We start from the raw sequence: 9,939 nt of genomic DNA, 5'->3' as shown, positions 1-9,939 counted from the left end.
CGTGATCAGCTCCGACTGGGCTAATGGCTTTTGTGCCATATCGAAATATGGGCCCACACTGAAAGAACCTGTAAACTTCCTACTACTGGGGCTCATTATTGCCACCCAGAGTCCATCAATAGCTAGGACCACCTAGCTGGGATTCAAGACAATAGCAGTTACCACAATTCCATAATGGTAGTTAGTGTTACCTCTTCAGAGGAAGGTGGGATAAGAACTGGAGGTAGAAATCAACTATACAATTTAGGGAAGAAGAAAAACAACTCTCATGGCTCTTTATTGGCTCCCTATTTGCTCACAATCTACTTCCCACTGGTGTTCTTGATTGTTAGGCTTGCCCAGAATCCCTCAATAGCTAGAATTGCCCAGCTGAGCTTCAAGCAGTTCCCCAACTAGATGAGCAGAAATCAAATGACTAAGCCAGCACAGCCCTTCCTAGCTCTGCCATTCCACCCTAGGGGAACACAGGGTTCTAGTCTGGAATATTGGCATTTTAGTAGAAACTCTTCCGGTCTCTGAGAGCACTTCCTGTTCTTTTCCAAAATATGGTGTTACTTATATGTGTTCCATTACAGAGTCACTGGCCAGTGTAATAAACCATTTCCCTTATAGCTCAGATATTTTGAAGCCAAACCTAGGTCACATGCAAACAGCAACCCTTGATAAAGCAAAATTCATGATTTTTCTCATTTCTGGAAAGTTTAGAGGCAAGAAAGTGGTGACATAAATGATGTAATTAAAATCCACAAAAATTAATCTAAATAGGTGAAACAGGTTTATGGTCATGTGCTTCAAAGTATAGTGATTTATATTAGAGGACATCAAGGATTAGTAACACATTTTATCTCTGGCTGTACATCTTAAATATGTAAAATAACAGTTCTTTTAGGCAGGGGAACAACACTTCATCCAGTTCTATTTTTGTAATAAGAATAGTGCAACTACTGAAATTTGGTTTTATAAATTTGGTTCTTTATTCTGATTCTTGATTCCTTAATCTGTGGATGCAAGAAATGGTCAGTCAGAACATTTAGCAATCATCTAAAATTGATTGACTCACTACCTATTTCTTATGTGAGCTATAGTCTAAGAGAGAAAGCTTTCATGCTCCTTCTTGCCAAGACCTCTCTGTGCTGGGACTATACATGATTTACATTTTGTAAGGGAATACAATTCTTACATGAGTCCCTCTGGAGATAAGGTGGCCAAATAACTCTGATTTTATTTATTTATTTATTTATTTATTTATTTATTTATTTATTATGTATACAATATTCTGTCTGTGTGTATGCCTACAGGCCAGAAGAGGGCACCAGACCCCATTACAGATGGTTGTGAGCCACCATGTGGTTGCTGAAAATTGAACTCAAGACCTTTGGAAGAGCAGGCAGTGCTCTTAACCGCTGAACCTCCATAACTCTTCAGTCCCATAACTCTGATTTTCTACAAGATCCTACTCTATACACTGAGTTGCAAGACAGCCAGAGATTCATAATTAGGCTATTACTTAAGATAAAAAAATAGAAAAGAAAAAAGAACAAATTATTAAGAAAAGTAATAAACATGATATTTTTTGGTGACACTAATTTGGAACGGTGATGAAAATATAAGGTGATTAATTTATCCTTGGGGTCCTAACAAGTTTAGATAGATGACAAGGGAATTACAAAACTAAGTTAATATAACTAAGTCATATAATGAAAGCATTTCGATGTCTGAAACCCTCCTGTCTCTCTTGTAAGGTGGTCAGATAAGGAGTAAATGTTTAAGTAAACATGGTCTCACCTGAAGGATTCAGTCTTTTTCCACAGTGAAATTCCCAGGGAAACTCAAATTTCATAGTGTCTATTAGTTCAGTAGTTGTTAGCCAAAGGGAGAAATTTAAATGTATCTTAGAATATCCTTATTCTTGCCAGGCAGACAAGTACTGGGGATTGATGGGATGGAGACTAAAGAGCTTTACATTCCTGTGGAGACTGCAAAATGGGGGCTGTAGGATACTGTCACTGACAGTTACATGAGGAGCCAAAAAAGTAAATAATGGAAGACCTGGAGGAGGCTGAACCACCATAGTAGAAGGGATACAGGGCACAGATGGTGCCAACCCACTTAAGTGCACCCTATGCACTGTTCTTTGGCATTTGATCCTAGGGCTTTGCAAACAATTCTTTCAACCACAGCTCCATGTAAGTATCTGATTAACTTAGCCTTACAGTTACTTCAGTTCAAGTCTCAGGATCTCCACACAACCTGGATGTCATCTGGTCACCATCATTCAAAACTCCTAACTAGAGATTTTGTAGTCATCAGGGAAGCACAATATGATTCCATTCAGATAAAGTCAGACTACATGACTGCAAGTTCCTTTTCTCTCCTTCAGAGGAAGTAAAACCTCAACCTGGGGTCCATCTGACATGCAAGCTTATGGGTTCCAATAGATGTCTATTAACCATATTGGAGACAAACTCATTATTTTGACTTTGGTTAAATGGTCAACCATCTTTTAAAGTATTTTATTGTCAGTTTCCATCCTGATTATCTTTGTACTTTACCCCCATTTTATGGAGTTTTTGTGCCCCTAACCATAACCTCCAAAAGTAGCTTGCTGTCATACAGAGAGAACCAAGAGGTGAGTGACCAGCCACCAGTTATGAAACCACACTTTCGAGGCCTTTCATAGTGAGGCAAAAACCTGGACCTCTAACCTGACTGCCTCAATTTCTCTAGCCAGTCAAAAGGAGAGATTTCATTTAAGGTTTGCAGCTAAAGCTGAGTCAGGAAGCCTCTTTTTTTTTCAAATATTTATTTATTTATTATGTATACAATATTCTGTCTGTGTATATGCCTGCAGGCCACAAGAGGGCACCAGACCCCATTACAGATGGTAGTGAGCCACCATGTGGTTGCTAGGAATTGAACTCAGGACCTTTGGAAGAGCAGGCAATGCTCTTAACCTCTGAGCCATCTCTCCAGCCCCAGGAAGCCTCTCTTAAATGAGAGCGCTTGCCTCTAGCAAGCAGAGCCTACCTGAGAAAGTGCTGCTATCAGTTGTGCTTAACTCTATTCTTTTCTATCTAGAATAACTTCCCAAGCTCTCTAAGGCTTTAAAGTGGATTTGGAATCAGCACCACATTGGCACATCATTCTGTTGACTGAGGTTTGTGTCCTACCAGGTCCCACATCTACTTAGTTCCAAGTAAACACATAGAGACCTACATTAATTATAAACTGATTGGCCTAGTAGTTCAGGATTCTTATTAACTCTTATAACTTATATTAGCCCATAAGACTTGTCTGTGTTAGCCATGTGGCTTGGTACCTTTCTTGACAAGGCAATCACATCTTGCTTGCTGTGTCTGGCTTCCTCTGTGTCTGGATGAAGACTGCAGACTGAAACTTCCCTCTTCTCAGAATTCTTGTTGTTTCACCTCTACTTCCTGCCTGGTTGCCCTGCCTATACTTCCTGCCCGGTTACTGGTCAAACAGCATTTATTTAAAATACAAGTGACAGGGTACAGACCATTGTCCCATGGCACAAACCACTAAACACTAATTGATAATTATTTCTGGATAACTTCCTGTTTAGCACATGATACCACTCAACTTATTCTTTTCCTTGGAAATTGACATCTTTCCTTCTAAAAAATGAGGAGTACAAAGATTCTAAGATATCTGGAAAAATGGGAGGCCCTTACATCTTTCTTGCTACAGGCTAATTCACACATATAGTCCTCGTGTAAATCTTCAAGAACCAATTCCAGGAGACCACGACATTCTGTTGCTGATATAACTGCAGCAGCACGAGGAGCTGGACATGCTCTACACCTCTAATCCTGCACACAAGGAGCTGGACATGCTGCATGCCTCTAATCCTGAACACAAAGAGCTGGACATGCTGCATGCCCCTAATCCTGCACATAAAGAGCTGGACATGCTGCATGCCCCTAATCCTGCACATAAAGAGCTGGACATGCTGCATGCTTCTAATCCTAGCACTTGGGAAGACAATGAAGCCCAAGCTCAAGCTTGGCCTGTTCTATACAGCAAGTTCCAGACCGTATAGGACATCAGCAAACACCAGCAAAGATAGTCAACATCTAAACTCAAAGAAGGCAAGATGGTGAGCTGTGGGAAGCACCACCTACCTGCTTTCCATTCAGGGTACACAGCCTCTTGACCACGCCTGAATCAAGTTTAATGGTTTATTGAGAAGGATCCGCATGGCCTTCCTCAGCTTCATTCCACTTTGAATCACAGTCACTAACTTGGGTTTGATGAAGCCCTTGCTTTCTTTCACTTCGCTCTTCACAGAGGCTATGACCAAGGCTCAGGTTGTACCTCCCTTGATGTTCACAGACCAGTTTGGATTAACATTTTTGGTGTAATCAACTTTACGAAATGGTTCATTGGAGGCACACACATAACTCTCTCCTAAAAAGCAAATAACAATTTTATTAGCACAATATCAGATCTCTGAGCATTGGCCATAGTAAGCCTGGATGCATTATGTCTAACCAATGGCTTCTGGAAACCTGTAACTCCTAAACTTGTGGTCACAGAAAGGGAGTGCAGTAAAATACACCTTTCCTTTAACATCCCCCCACCTCCCTTTCTTCCAAAGTACCTAGGTTGGTTTTCAGAAAATTACACGTATAATGTGAAAAGCACTAGGCCCAGAAATGAAGAGTGAGACCTGGGTTTTATTTTACCCAAATGTCTCACCTTTGATAAGTCATTACTCCACACTTTGATTCTCAGGATCATTAGCTGCAGAATTAAATAAATCAAGTAACTAAATTACAAAGTACTTCATGATTCCAAATGCAAACTAATTTATTCTTCATAAAAGTTCATCCTAGCCAGCCATGGTGATATGGTAGAATCCTGTAATCCTAGCTACTCTGAAGGCTAAAGTGGAAAGATCTGAGTTCAAGGCCAGCTTGAACTCAGCCTGAACTGTTACTACAAAGGGAGAGGGATTGTACTGGGTATGGTAGCTCAAGCTTGCAGTCCTAGGAGCAGAGGTTAAGGTAGAAAGATTGGCACCAAGTTTAAGGATACTCTAGGCTATGCAAGGAGTTTAAGGTCCATCTAGGCTACACAGTGAGACCCTGTCTCAGAAATAAACATAAATAGTTCATTCTGGTTGAAATAATTGAAAGAAATATATTCATAAAAATTAAAATCCTTCTAATTTCACTCAAACAGCCATCACTACATCCTTACACGGTGAACTTATCATATTCAGTTGTAGTATCATCCATTCAACTACTGAAGCACTGTGAAGTGAAAGGCTTGGCTCCTCAAAGCAGCATACTGCTGGCACTGTTTTCTCTAGAGGAATATAAATTTAAAATAAAACTAAAACTTCAAGTGGACAACTTTTTCTATATCTTCTTAAATGGGAGCAGATATTAAGCTAAAATGATACAGTCATTTCTCACAAAGCTTAATCAGGCTTTTGTTTAATTAAGAAGGGCACAGAGGCTATACTGCTTGCCTATCATTTATCGATATCTAAATTTTTTACATTCCAAAATTTCTAAAATTCCTACTGAAAAGATGGTACTTTTCCAAGAAATATATAACTTACTCAATTATTTTGATACTGACTTTTTGACACAGAAGATTACATGCTAAGATTTTCTCTGAGATATAATCACAAAGAACACATTATTTCATATACTTAGTACAAATAGATTCATTCTTGATATAGTAATTATATGAGATGAGTCATAAATGTTTTAACCAAAATAATGAAAAAGAAAGCCTGAGGATAAGCTAATAATGTCAATATTGACTATTATCAAAATGTTCTCCAGGACCTGATTAGTAGAGAACCTCAGAGATGCCCAAAGGCTCCTGCACAAGTGACAGATCAGGGATGTGGAAAGGAATTCTGAGGACATGCCATGTCTTCTGTGTAGACAAATTGTTAGGGTTCTGCCTGGGAGATGCAGGGAACCAATCCTAAACTATAATACCACTCCTACAGCAGCACCCTGAAGTCTTCCCCAACCATCACCACCCAGGTTGTCATCCCCATAGAACCATTTGATAGTATGGTCATAAGAAAATTGTACAGAATTTCAAAAAGTTATAAAATTAATAAAATAAAATTAATAAAGCCATGCAATGCACATGTATGTATTAGTGAGAAAAATATGATGGTGCTATCATTGAATTTTACAGAAAAAGTACAAGTCATATCAAAAAAATTCTTGCCATTTTTATTTTTAATGAAAACTTAATGAATGTTCTGACTCAAAATGTGTAATAGAAGACTATATAAAAATAACCTTAGCAAGAGAAGATAGTTGTTTCTTAGGACAGGGATACATTAAGTCAGTGGTAAAGTCTTCTTAAAGCTAAAAAAAAAAAGGTAAAAAGAAAGTGAGCAGATTTTCTATGTCCATCTCCTTTGATCAACCAGACCTTGCACAGCTGACAAACCACCCAGGACACACGCTTTTCAACTCATGTCTTAATTTCCTTCTCTGCATGGGCTTGGAAGAACAGAAACAAGCAGGAGAGCAAGCCCTTCATGTGATTGTGAAGTTAGAGGTGGTTAACTCCTTCCCTGTCCCCCCTTTCCCTTCATAATGTTCCTACTAGACATGTAGACCAGTTCTATAATTTGGAAAGTTCTGAGTCAAGGTGTCCACAGAATGGAGCTTCACACTTCCATGGTGTGCATGTGCACATACGGTTGTCTGCACACTGAGCTTACAAGCTATTGGTTTCTCATCATTTTCTAGTTAGTTAAGAAGGTTTTTATATATATATATAAATTAGGTGATCTTGTTCCTTCAGCAGATCCAAGCCTCACCCTGGTCCAGCTGAAACAGTCACTGGTAGACAGGTTATGAAAGCATATGTAAGGTTTTTACTTTCCCTAGTTGCTTTGAAAACAAACCCTGGTTATAATCTAGGACAAAGCCCAACTTTCCTAATGCTGTGACCCTTTAATATAGTTCCTCTTGCTGTGTTGACTCCCAACCATAAAATTATTTTCATTGCTACTTCATAACTGATTTTGCTAGTGTTGAGTCATAAGTAAATTATTGTGTTTTCCAGTGGTCTTAGACACTTAGACAACCCCTGCAAAAGAGTTGTCCAACTTCCAAAGGAATCACAACCCACTAGTTGAGAACTGCTGACCTAGACACTTCTTCCAACACCTTTGCCTTTCTAAAAATCTGTTCTTCCTGGGGCCCTCAGTTGTTTATGGGGTGAGTGTGAGTATCTCCTCCTCCTCCTAAAATAGAAGCTTTGAAGTTTTCCACTATTGAGAGTGATGCTAGCTGTGGGAGAGCTACATATGATTTACAAAGTAGGAAATTCATACACAAGCAGTATTAGACTACTTGTGTGTAAGTCAATATCGTTCTCACATTTGTTATAATTTAATTATTTAGGTCACTAACTAATTTATAAATAATCCTGACATTCAAGTCAAATTCTGTGACATGAAATCTGAAGCCCGTGGTTTTACTTCATTCTTGTAGAAGGAGCAAGCAGACAACCTTATAAGGAAAACAAAACCTGATTAAGCCTGAAACACAGGCTCTTCACTTCTGGAGAAAATGACGGACATATTGATAGACATGCATTCATCACACTTAAACAAGGGAATGCAGAAGAAAACATGGAAAGGCACTTAATGCTTAATACTGGTAAATCTTAGGAATTTCAATGCTTTCCTAATTTCCAAATCTAAGGAAAATTTTCCCAAAAAGAATGCAACCGAGGAAAACTACATTCAGTTATATGTGCTCTTAGTGAAGCCTAACATGGGTGAGCTTCTGAGTGCATTGTAGTCAAAAGTGCTCATTTCCATCAGAAGATGAGTACCCCACATAGCTGCAAGAAAAATACAGAGTAGGAAAAAGTAAGACTGTTTTATTAGTTTACTATGTCAAACGATTTAATTAGGTTTTCTAACCAAACTGTGCACTGGCTGAAGTAAAAATTATGGGAATCATCAAGGTAACACAAAATCCCCTGCTCCAGCTGGGGTACTATGTGCACTGTACCCCTGTGTCAGGCCCAAGGAGCTTCCCTGTCACTTCCATCTGCGGTGGACACAAAATAAGGTGGGTGACCTCTATGACCACATTTTCAACACATCTGAAAGCTAAGCACAGTTCTCTCCTGAAGATACATCCAACTGTTGGGTTTATGAGGCTTTCCACCAGGAAAAGTGCAGAGAAGCTACTGTGGACACAGAATATGAAGAAAGGTATGTCTATATATTGAGGTTTCCACATATAGATATAGGAGTGGGAGCATGATTAATAAAAACTCAGAGACAGGTATTAGGGTTCAACCTGAAGACCAGAAAAGCAAAGCAGTCAGTCACTGGCTCTGACCTTAACCTCAGTCCGAAAATGGTGATTCTGCCTCCAGGAAGTCTCAGAATGAGACTGTGACTGAGAGCTGTCTCCTCCCATTTTATAATCATCTCTAATTCTGGGATTAAGGGCATGCACCACTACTGTTTGGTTTCTATGGTAAACTAGTGTGGCTACTGGGATTAAAGGGGTATGCCATTGTAACTACTGGGATTTAAGGTGTATGTCATTGTAACTACTGGGATTAAAGTATGTGTCATTTGCTGCATAGTCAGTAAGACTGGTCAGTGTGGCTGTTTTACTTTTCCAAGCTTCAAGCAAGCTTTATTTTTAAAAATACAAAGAAAATGACACTACAGAAGTTTGTCTTAAGACCTAAGAAATTAGCTAAATGTGAAAACAGAAATTCTACTAATAAGACCAAAATTGGTTCTCATGCACTAGTGTAAACTAACAGATCCATGGCCTGCCTTCAGTTCCCCACACCTGGTCAAGGGTAAGATATCCTTAGAGTTCACAATGGGAATTTTAATTTTGTGTTGGTTTTTATGATAAAATGTATGCATCACCCCATTGTGAAATACATCTAAATAACTACTTCTAAATGAAGCACAGCCACACAAACTCCTGCCCAAAGCTCTAACTCTTTAGGTGCAAGGTATGTAACTTGGACAGGAATTAGTTGGGAAAATAAGATAATACCTAATTTAAAGATATGCTCACAGCAAGTTACGGGAAGAGAATATACACTTACTAGGAATAGAAGTCAGTTAGCTATATAGCTGGCTCAGTGCATGGCATTCTGAATGGCATTGCATCAATTCTGCACACCAACATAGCATTAAGCACTGAAGGGAACCGTGAATAGCAGTTAAGTTAGCACAAACAGTACCTGCAGCTTTATCCCGCTAACTTACATTTTCTCAGGTCGTGAAGGTTGGCCAGTTCTTTCACAGCCACTGTGCTTGGATGGCATTGCAGTATGGAACCTTTGCATATCATCTTTATATTTATAAATATCTTTAAATTGCAATGCAGTTAGCAATCTCTATCATTTGTATGCTAGATTTTTATGTAGATTGTTTTACCACTATTGGTGGTGGTGCACTAGAGCAGTGGATCTCCACTTTCTTAAAGATGTGACCCTTTAATGTAGTTCCTTACGCTGTGGTGACCCCAAACCATATTTCACTGTGTACTGTTATTTTGTTTGTGTTTTAACAAACAAAGCTTGTCTGAAGATCGTAGTGCAAAGCTAAACCACTAGAACCCAGGGATTGGGGGCTCACACCTTTAATCCCAGCACTAGGGAGGTAGATAGGACTAGACAGGACTATAAAGAGGGAGGAGTCAAGAGCACTGCAGTCTGAAGGTTTAGTGGAGACAGATACAGTCTGGAGATGCAGTCTGAGGACAGGATTGCCCCTCGGTTTGTGCACTGGTAGAAGTAAAAACTCCCTAGTGACTGGCACTCTGCTTCTCTGATCTTCAGCATTAACACCCAGTATCTGACTCTCAGTTTTTATTATTAATAAGAATTAGAATTCATGCTACATCATTGCTACTTCATAACTGCAATTTTGCT

The 9,939-nt window shown here is 39.2% G+C and overlaps 1 pseudogene; it reads right to left on the bottom strand.

Annotated features, from left to right (window-relative positions):
- Window positions 1-4,156: 4,156 nt before the first annotated feature.
- Window positions 4,157-9,939, bottom strand: part of LOC142854113 (serine/threonine-protein kinase DCLK2-like) — a 31,269-nt pseudogene continuing 25,486 nt past the window's right edge.

This window comes from Microtus pennsylvanicus, chromosome 7 (assembly GCF_037038515.1).
Source record: "Microtus pennsylvanicus isolate mMicPen1 chromosome 7, mMicPen1.hap1, whole genome shotgun sequence".
Taxonomy (NCBI): Eukaryota; Metazoa; Chordata; class Mammalia; order Rodentia; family Cricetidae; genus Microtus; species Microtus pennsylvanicus.
This window is presented reverse-complemented; position numbering and strand designations above follow the sequence as displayed.